Raw genomic sequence first — 10,990 nt, forward strand, 5'->3', positions numbered from 1 at the left:
TAATAGTATTGGCTTTTCCTATGGACTCAATGTGATCTTGGATCACTAAAATATAAAATGAAGAGTCTTGAGCTTTTGAGCTTGAGCCAATCCATTGTCCTTAGCATTTTGAGGGTTCCACTTTCATATCCATGCCATGCCAATCATTGAGCTTTCCTGAAATAATCATCTTGGAATAGCATTAGCTCAATGAGCTATATGTTGTTATGAATTACCAAAACCACCTAGGGATAGTTGCACTTTCAATCTCCCCCTTTTTGCTAATTGATGACAACATATAGATCAAAGCTTCGACAAATGATAATAAGGATGAAATATATCGTCGCTTTGAGAAGTATGTGATAAGTAAGAGCTCCCCCTAAATTTGTGCATATTTAAAATTTGCTTAGGACTGCAAATGCACAAAGAGTTAGAGTCATGGGTTACTCTTCCATGTCACATACATCTTGGTGGAGCGCTCAAAATGATAAGAATGAAATACATGCACTCATCACCAAGAATAGTGAATGATCACAAACGATAGATAGAATGATAATATTTAAGCAAGCATTAAGCAAACATTAAGTGTAGCTTATGATCAAACACATGATCATCGATGTCTCACAAATAATGACATAGTATCTCACACGCAAGCAAACAAAGTTTGAAAAACCACCAAATAAAGCAAGAGAGAAAAGCAACACTCTCTCTCTCGAAGCCTATGATCTATACATCTTCTCCCCCTTTGGCAACAAGTTACCAAAAAGTTCCTAGAAAATGCATAGCACTAGATCGACGCTCAGGATTGATCTTCAGGTGGTGGTGGAGTCCGGATCACTCCAAGGACGAAGGCTTCTGTAGATGTTGAAGTAGTCGCTGAAGTAGATGCTGGAGCTGAGGCTGTAGCTGGTGTTGAAGTTGTGGCTCTAGTGTCAGCAACTGGCAGTGCAGACGACCTCGGGCCTCGTGGCACTCTAGAAAAAGCATGAGTGGTAGTCCTGCCTCTCCTCTCATTCATGTCCTCCTGGAGCTGCTCCACTACAGACTGAACTTCTGTTACCTTGACATCCAAGTCATAGAACTTCTGTTCCATGATCCTCTCTAGGCTTTGCTGATTCTTAGTGAGGTTGGCCAGACTTTGCTCAATTCTCAGCGTGGATGCAATCAAGTAACTGAGCTGCTCTTGTTTGGCCTTCAAGAAATAGTCAGATGCCTCCTCTTGAGTAGGCATCCTGGCAGCTTTTTCCTTCTTCGCCTTCTCCTTCTTTGCATATGCTTGTGCAGACGATGGCTCGTTCTCAGTCATAATAACTTCATTGTCCTCAAAATCTGGACGGATGGGCAGGTGTTCCTTATCCAACAAATATACGCCCATGCCCATCTTGGAGTTGATGAGCTCCTGAATCTGAGGGGCATATCCACAGCTCCTCTTCTGATCTGCAGCTGTCCTCTTAATGGTTTCCACAATGAGACTCATGACCTTGAATTTCTGAGGCACGTCAAAGACATGAAGCAAGTTGATCGCGTGACCTCTGATCATCTTGTGATCTCCAGACTTAGGCAACAGAGTGTGCCTTAGTATCCAATTGATAGTAGGCAATCCTGAGAGCAGATAATGCACTGAGCCAAACTTGAACGTGTCAATTGCTTCATTCGGGATCTCCTTGTACATGTTGGACATTGAGTTATGATCCATCTTCTTCTTGGCATAGATATCCAAGTCCTCATCTTGCTCTTCTAGGGCATTGATAATCTGTGCCCACTCAGCCACTGTAGATTGGTACCTTGTACCCTCAGACATCCATGTAATCCTTCCATCTGGATAAAAGTGAGCTGTGGAGTAGAACTGCATGATGAGTTCCTCGTTCCACTTTGTGAGCTTCTGCCCAACAAAGTCCTCTAATCCACACGCTCTGAAGCTGTCCTGAACTCCTGGGTAGTGCTCTTCATTCTCCTTGATGTAGGTCCAGTCGACCCATCTCATGTCACAAACGATTGGCTTCTTGTCAAGCAAAACAGTCTCATAAAAATCTTGTTGCTCCTTGGTGTGAAATCTGTAATCTACGGCAGTCCTTCTCCTAGAAGCATACGGATCTGCTTCTATCCACTTCCTCAGCCCTGAATCTCTCCTAAGCTTCATATCCTCAGCCACAGGATGAGCATCGTTGTGGCCTGGGATCTTGGGCTTGAGCTTCCGAAGGACACTCTCTTCTTCTTCTTCTGCAACAGTCTCAAGCACTGGGGCCTTGTTCTTTTCTGCAGTTGGGATGCTTCGTGTGTTTCTCTTAGGTGCACTCTTAGGCTTAGATGCAGCCTTGGGAGCTTCCTTGGGCTTGGATGCAGCTCCCCCTGACCTTATGGCATCTCCCATAAGTTTGGTTGCCTTGGGTGCTGGTGCAGCACCCTCTTCTTCCTCCTCCTCTTCTACCATGATGGAGGCTCTCCCAAGCACTTTGGCTACCGTCTTCTTCACCCTCTCTTTCCTCTTTTTGCCCTCAGCAACAATGGGCTCAATGGGAGCAGGTGCAGGCTTTTCAGTTGATGCTCTAGCCTTTGACATTGGCTGCCTCCCTGCTGGCCTCTTGATTTTCAGGCCTGGCTTTGAGCCTTGAGCTGGCTCAACTCTTTTGGAAGTGGCCTCTTCCTCTGCCACATAGTCTTCATCCTCAGAATCAGACGTTCTCTTCTTCCTTTGACGTGTGGCAGCCTTAGGCAGATTGCTGGGGGTGCTCCTGCTGCCTTCATCAGAAGAACTTGAGGGGCTAGTGCCCTCACTCATCACAACTTGCTGCTCAGACACATTCTGGCTGTCACTTTGATCAGACATGTTGCAAACTGACTGCTGACCCTGTGAATAGATTATGGATAAGATAGAGTGGATGAGCATCACAAAAAGCAGAGATTTTTGCAAAAGATTAATCCAAAAACTTAGTTTTAGTTTTCCACAGAAAGCATCTCGGATCTACCGATTTTCAAACTCGGTGACACCGAAGCAGTTTTGGCACCAGAACTGGTGAACTCGGTCAGACCGAGTCACAGTTCGGTGGCACCGAGACTGCTAGGGTTTCACAGAATTCCAAAATCGGTCACACCGATAAGTTATTCTCGGTCAGACCAAGTTTAACTTGTGCAATGGCGAAAGCCAGATCGGTGGGACCGAGTTTTTCAACTCAGTGGGTCCGAGATGGTTTCGGCAGAAACCTAAACCTAGAATTTTCGAATTAAACCTAATCTACGAGTGTTTTGACTGGATAGAAGTGTTTCAATCGTGGCAAGAATCAATATGATCATAATGTGCTAGGAATCAGATTGAGGAATAGCACAAAGATCAAGTCCATACCCTAGTTCGGCGTGGACTTGCTACGGCGGCAACGGCGGGGCAGAAATCCGTTGACGGCGGCGGAGACCAGCGTATGGAGGCTGCTGGCGGCGAGGAGACGATCCAGAGACCTCGGGGGCAGAGCAGGCTATCGCGCGGGCGAGGAGGTTTCGGAGAAATTTCCAAAATTCTGCCCGTCACTATATATAGCCCGACCCTGTCGGTGTGACCGAGTGGAACAACTCGGTGGCACCGAGATGCAAAACTCTGTGCAGTTATTGCAACTCGGTGTGACCGAAAAGTTCAAATCGGTTGCACCGAGATCGAAAACCTAGATCAACTTAATGAACTCGGTAGGACCGAATGGAGTATCGGTCAGACCGAGATTCATAAAGAGGTTTTGGAAGTTTAAGTCTATGACGAATCGGGGACTCCGAGCGCTCCTCACACAGAGTGGTTCGAATCTGACTTGATCAAATTTTGTGATGCAGCATGAATAGAGTTTGAGACGAGAAAAGCATAGATAGCTAGAGAAGGTTCTTAGGCATTCTTGTCCATCCACTTGGAAAAAGAAGATAAAGCCAAACAATCAAAACAACAAGTGGATGTCCTCGAATGAGTAAAATATGCAATCAGCATGCTCACACAATAAGATAGCAAATGAAATATGTGGCAAAGCATGCACAACCAATTCTAGCATCTATCAAGCAATTTGCGATGACTAGGTCATCTATATATGAGTATATTGACTTAGGAGTCAAGTGAGAACACTTGATCGTAGGTCATACTCATCGTTTAAGCTCAAGTGGGGTTACCACTTTTACATAAAGTATTGTTTTGTTCACATCTTTAGAGTTGCTTTAGCTCAAGTCTTAGAGTAAAGCTCCCCCTAGATGTGATATCCCCCCTAAGAGGGATGAACTAACCTTGGGTTTTGTCGATGATGACTTCATGTAGATATTGAAGATGTGGATGCTCAATGTTGATGTAGATCTCTTGGAGCTATCCATTTGAGTGAATTGCACTTTCAATACCTACATGGGTTAGTCCCACAAGGAACAAACAAGGATATCCATAGACATGGAGTGATGCACATAAAAGATGATGTCCATGAAAACTTTTAGGTTACCTTGTCCCTTGTCTTACCAATAAGAGGGTTTGTAACTCCTTGAACTAGTGCAAGATGTGGAAGTTGATTGCACTTGTTCTTGCCAAAATGATAAGAGTGAAGTATGTTGGCGGAGTCACCCTCAAGAACTCTCTAGTTCTTCTTCTTTTGGATCCACATCATCTTGATGGGAATCCTTGGAGTTGTAGTCGTACTTGATGAAGTGGAACTTGAAGAAGTCTTGGGAATCCACTTGACTAAGGTCTTAGGAGCTTCTTCAAATGCATCAATCTCCTCTTGAAGCTTGTCCTTGCCTTTTTGCTCGTAGTCTTGTGGTGGAAGATCATCTTGAGCTTGTGTCCCCTTGAAAGACTTCTCTTGTTGAGGGACAAACTTTGTCTTGGGGTATTGATCTTCTTCCCATTCAACTCCATTGGCATTGAACTTTCGTTCAAAACCAACACCTTGATTCTTCCGGTGCATTCCTTGCTTGCGCACAATTTCCTCGAATTGCTTACTCCCGGCAAGGCTTTTGTACACTCCTTTCTCTATAATTCCATTCAATAAGCTATTTCTTGCTCAAGTGTAACTTGGCTAAGAGAATCATTAGTGGAATCAAGAGAACTACTAGAAGCAACAATATTGGATTTAGCATGATCATTGTTACTACTAGAGGAAGAATCTTTCTTGTTAGACTTGACTTGAGGCATGTAAGTGGATAAGAGTAAACGCTTGGCAATGTAAGAAGAACTTTTCTTGCGGAGATCATCATTGATTGCCTTTAAGAACTCATGCTCTTGCTCAAGATTGAGCTTTTCAAAGCGTAGTTTCTCATGAGCTCTTAAAAGTTCTCGATGATCTTCGAAGATAGTGTCATGAGCTAACTTAAGAGTTTTTAGTTCTTTAGTTAGAGCCTCAATCCTCTCCTTATCATTGTCATTCGTTTTATCTTGATTAGCATGATTGATTGGTCTTTCATCATAGTATTCATTACTAGAGTTGTCACCAAGCAAATCATCACCTAACAAGTCATCTTCATCACTATTGAAATCAACATACTCGGGGTGTGTTACCTTAGGACCTTTGGCCATGAAGCATCTTCCAATTCCTTCATTTGGTGAGTCAAATATGTCGTAGGAGTTGGTTGACACAAGTGCTAGACCGGCAACACCTTCATCTTGAGTATCTTCGGAGTCGGAGTGATAACTTCTCTCGGAGTGGCTGTCGGAGTCGGAGCCGGATACCCATTCACCAACATCAGCTTGATGTCTTCGTCTTGTGTAGCTCCTTGATGATTTTTCCTTCCTTTCCGAATCCTTGCTTCTCCGTGAGTATCTTCATTCATAACGATCATCTCTACTCCTTCTCTCTCTTGGTGGTGATCCTTTGCTTCTTCTTTTTGGAGAATCTTCTCTTCTCTTGTAGGGAGCCGTACACTCATTGGAATAGTGTCCGGGTCTTCCACAATTGTAACAGTTTCGCTCTCGACTAGAAGATATTTTGTCATTGTAGGACCTTGATTTGGAGCTTCTATCTTTGCTTCTACTCTTGTAGAACTTGTTGAAGTTCTTCACCATTAAGCTCAATTCTTCATTGAAGTCTTGTTTCTCACTTGATGATGTAGGGGCTTCACATGAGGCTTTGTAGGCACCACTTGATTTGTTGTGAAGTTCCTCTTTATCCTTAAGTGACATCTCATGAGCAACAATTCTTCCAATCACCTCCGTTGGCTTGAGATCTTTGTAATTGGGCATCATTTGGATCAATGTGCACACGGTATCATATTTTCCATCCAAGGCTCTTAGGATCTTCTTGATGATGAATTTATCGGTCATCTCTTCACTTCCTAAGCCGGCAATCTCATTTGTGATGAGAGCAAGCCTAGAGTACATTTCAGCGACACCTTCACCATCCTTCATCTTGAACTTGTCAAGTTGGCTTTGAAGCACATCTAACTTGGATTCCTTGACGGAGTCGGTACCTTCGTGCATATCAATCAATGTGTCCCAAATTTCCTTTGCATTCTCAAGGCGGCTGATTTTGTTGAATTCTTCGGGGCACAATCCGTTGAAGAGAATATCACAAGCTTGAGCATTGTATTGCAACATCTTCAACTCTTCCGCGGTACCTTCACGGTTTGGTTCTCTCCCATCAAAGAAGTCACCTTGCAAACCAACACACACAATAGCCCAAACGGCGGGGTTATGTCCAAGAATATGCATTTTCATTTTATGCTTCCAACTAGCAAAATTAGTACCATCAAAATAAGGACCTCTACGGTGATAATTTCCCTCGCTAGACGCCATACTCTCCTAGGTTGTGAAACCAAGGCTATGACCACCAAAAGCTATGGAGATCAAGCAAATGGAGACCAAAGCTCTGATACCACTTGTAGGATCGAAAGTATGTCTAGAGGGGGGTGATTAGACTACTTGACCAAATAAAAACTTAACCTTTTCCCAATTTTAGTTCTTGGCGGATTTTAGCTATTTTAGGACAAGTCAAGTAATCATCACACTATTCAAGCAAGCATGCAAAGAGTATATTGGCAGCGCAAAGTAAAGCATGCAACTTGCAAGAATATAAAGGGAAGGGTTTGAAGAATTCAAACGCTATTGGAGACACAGATGTTTTTCCCGTGGTTCGGATAGGTGGTGCTATCCTACATCCACGTTGATGGAGACTTCAACCCACGAAGGGTAACGGTTGCGCGAGTCCACACAGGGCTCCACCCAAGGGCAACGGTTGCGCGAGTCCACACAGGGCTCCACCCACGAAGGGTCCACGAAGAAGCAACCGCCCACAAAGGGTCCACAAAGAAGCAACCTTGTCTATCCCACCATGGCCATCGCCCACGAAGGACTTGCCTCACTAGTGGTAGATCTTCACGAAGTAGGCGATCTCCTTGCCCTTACAAACTCCTTGGTTCAACTCCACAATCTTGTCGGAGGCTCCCAAGTGACACCTAGCCAATCTAGGAGACACCACTCTCCAAGAAGTAACAAATGGTGTGTAGGTAATGAACTCCTTGCTCTTGTGCTTCAAATGATAGTCTCCCCAACACTCAACTCTCTCTCATAGGATTGAATTTTCTAGAAAGATGATTTGAGTGGAAAGCAACTTGGGGAAGGCTAGAGATCAAGATTTATGTGGTTGGAATGGAATATCTTGACCTCAACACAAGTGTAGGTGGTTCTCTCTCAGAAAATGTATGTTGGAAGTGTAGGCATGTTCTGATGGCTCTCTCCATGAATGAAGAGTGGGTGGAGGGGTATATATAGCCTCCACACAAAATCTAACCATTACACACAAATCACAAAACTCGGTGGGACCGAATTATAAAACTCGGTCGGACCGATTTAGTTCAAAATGTGAACGTTAGGATTTTTAGTGGGACCGACATGTCAACTCGGTAGGACCGATTCCATTAGGGTTAGGGCATAACGTAATCTCGGTGAGACCGATTACACAAACTCGGTGGGACCGATTTTGGTAATAGACAAATAGAGAGTTGGTCAGGCAAACTCAGTGGGACCGATTCGCTCATCTCGGTTAGACCGATACGTTATGAAGGGGAAACAGAGAGTTTTCATTGCAATCTTAGTGGGAACGATCGCTCATCACGGTTGGACTGAAACGTTACGAAGGGAAACAGGAAGGTTGCAATCCCATCTTGGTGAGACCGAGATCCCTATCGGTGAGACCGAAGTGACTAGGGTTTGTGGCGGTGGCTATGTCAAGTGAACTCAGTGGCGCCGGATTGAAGATTTCGGTGGGGCCGAGTTTGACTTTTGGTTTGGGACATATGTGGATATGAGAAAGTAGTTGAGGATTTTGGAGCATATCACTAAGCACATGAAGCAAGAGGCTCATTAAGCAACACCTCATCCCTTCTTAATAGTATTGGCTTTTCCTATGGAGTCAATGTGATCTTGGATCATTAAAAGTAAAATGTAGAGTCTTGTACTTTGAGCTTGAGCCAATCTTTTGTCCTTGCATTTTGAGGGGTCCACTTTCTAATCCATTCCATGCCAATCATTGAGCTTTCCTGGAATATTTATCTTAAAATAGCATTAGCTCAATGAGCTATATGTTGTTATGAATTACCAAAACCACCTAGGGATAGTTGCACTTTCAACCAGTTTGAGCGCTCTTGTCCCCGTTTGGGACCGTTTTTGTTTTGCCACGACGGTGGCCGTTGATGCCTTTGGTAGGCACAGGGCCACCCAGGACTGAACCCTGAGGGGGTGTTGGTCGGAGTGGCCGGGAGATATCATGGCAGTAGGTCGGTTTTGTCGAAACGCTGTTGGTCCACCCGAATGGGAGTGCGAGGCCATGGGTTCTGTGGTGTGGGTAAAGTGTGCTACCTCTGTAGAGTGTGTGTGTTTAACCTATCGATAGCCGCGTCCCCGGTCATGGGCACAAGTTCGTACTAGGTCACACCGTTCGATCAACACTCACATGACGGGATGACACTTTAGATGATTTATATGTTGATATTATAATCTGTAACAGTTTGGCAGGATGCAGATGATGATGTTAGGATGATCTCGAGGATGATCATTCAATTTGTGATGTGATCACGAGGTGATCGAGATGGCATATTACTTGGCCGGATAGCCAAGCGTGAGATGGTTCGTTGAGATTAAGATATTGGTTTATCAGTATCTTAGAAGTTTCATATCATGTTGAGTAGTTGCTTTCGTATCATGGTAGCTATTAATTTAATTAATCTGCTAATGCTATGTTGTTGATTTGCCTTGATGCTTTTGGTTGTTGTGAGCTTGCAAGTGCATTTAATGTACTGACCTGGCGTGTCATGCTAGATTACATGTGATGCTGTGATTGCTTGGTTGTTTGTCGAGATGTCCGTTCGTGCGAGCTAGATCGTGTCCCAGCCAGAGTCCCTACGGAGTGGAGTTCACCACCTTCGTCGTTGTTCCGCTGCTAGCATAGAGCAAGTGTAGTATCACAGGCGTAGTGTCATCGTGCTAATGTGATCTTTTGTAACATCAGACCCATGTATTTATCCGTTCTAATAAGAGCTGGTTTGTTCTATGTCAAGCAATGCGATATTCCATAAGACTTCTCCTCGATCTCTGGGCTGGAATACGGGGCGTTCCAGTTTCTCTGAGCCGGGGTGCCACATTTCCTTTCTCTCCCTATTCCCTTCCCTCTCCCTCCTAGTTGGACTAGGAAAGGGGGAACCTACTCCTAGTAGGAGTAGGATTCCCCCCTTGGGGCGCGCCATAGGAGGCCGGCCGGCCCCCTCCTCCACTCCTTTATATATGTGGGAGGGGCACCCCATAGACACACAAGTTGATCTCCTAGCCGTGTGCGGTGCCCCCCTCCATAGATTTCCACCTCGGTCATATTGTCGTAGTGCTTAGGAGAAGCCCTGTGCCGGTAACTTCATCATCACCGTCAACACGCCGTCGTGCTGACGAAACTCTCCCACGGCCTCATCTGGATCTAGAGTTCGAGGGACGTCACCGAGCTGAGCGTGTGCAGACCGCAGAGGTGGCATGCGTTCGGTACTTGATCGGTTGGATTGCGAAGACGTTCGACTACATCAACCGCGTTACTTAACGCTTCCACTTTCGGTCTACGAGGGTACGTAGACACACTCTCCCCTCTCGTTGCTATGCATCTCCTAGATAGATCTTGCGTGATCGTAGGAATTTTTTGGAAATACTGCATTCCCCAACAATGGCATCCGAGCCAGGTCTATGCGTAGATGTTATATGCACGAGTAGAACACAAAGGAGTTGTGGGCGTGGGTATATACATATTGCTTGCCGTCACTAGTTGTTTCTTGATTCAGCGGTATTGTTGGATGAAGCGGCCCAAACCGACATTACATGACCGCGTTCATGAGACTGGTTCTACTAACGTGCTTTGCACACAGGTGGCTGGCGAGTGTCAGTTTCTCCAACTTTAGTTGAATCAGATTCAATGAACATGGTTCTTTCTGAAGATCAAAAAGCAATCACTATAACTCGTTGTGGTTTTTGATGCGTAGGTAAGAACGGTTCTTGCTAAGCCCGTAGTAGCCACGTAAAAGTTGCAACAACAAAGTAGAGGACGTCTAACTTGTTTTTGCAGGGCATGTTGTGATGTGATATGGTCAAGACATGATGAGATATAAGTTGTTGTATGAGATGATCATGTTTTGTTAAAGTTATCGGTAACTGGCTTGAGCCTTATGGTTGTCTCTTTATTGCATAAGATGCAAGTTCCATATAATTGCTTTACTTTATCGCTATGCGATAGCAATAGTTGCAAAAGCAATAGTTGGTGAGATGACCATGTGACGACACGTTAATAGAGAGCAAGATTTTGGAGATCATGATGTCATGCTGGTGACGATGGAGATCATGACGGTACTTTGGAGATGGAGATTAAAGGCACAAGATGATGATGGCCATATCATGTCCCATATTTTGATTGCATGTGATGTTTATCTTCTTATGCATCTTATTTTGCTTCGTACGACGGTAGCACTATAAGATGATCCCTCACTAAATTTCAAGGTATAAGCATTCTCCTTGAGTATGCACCATTGCTACAGTTCGTCGGACCGA

This window comes from Triticum urartu, chromosome 2 (assembly GCF_003073215.2).
Source record: "Triticum urartu cultivar G1812 chromosome 2, Tu2.1, whole genome shotgun sequence".
NCBI classification, from domain to species: Eukaryota; Viridiplantae; Streptophyta; class Magnoliopsida; order Poales; family Poaceae; genus Triticum; species Triticum urartu.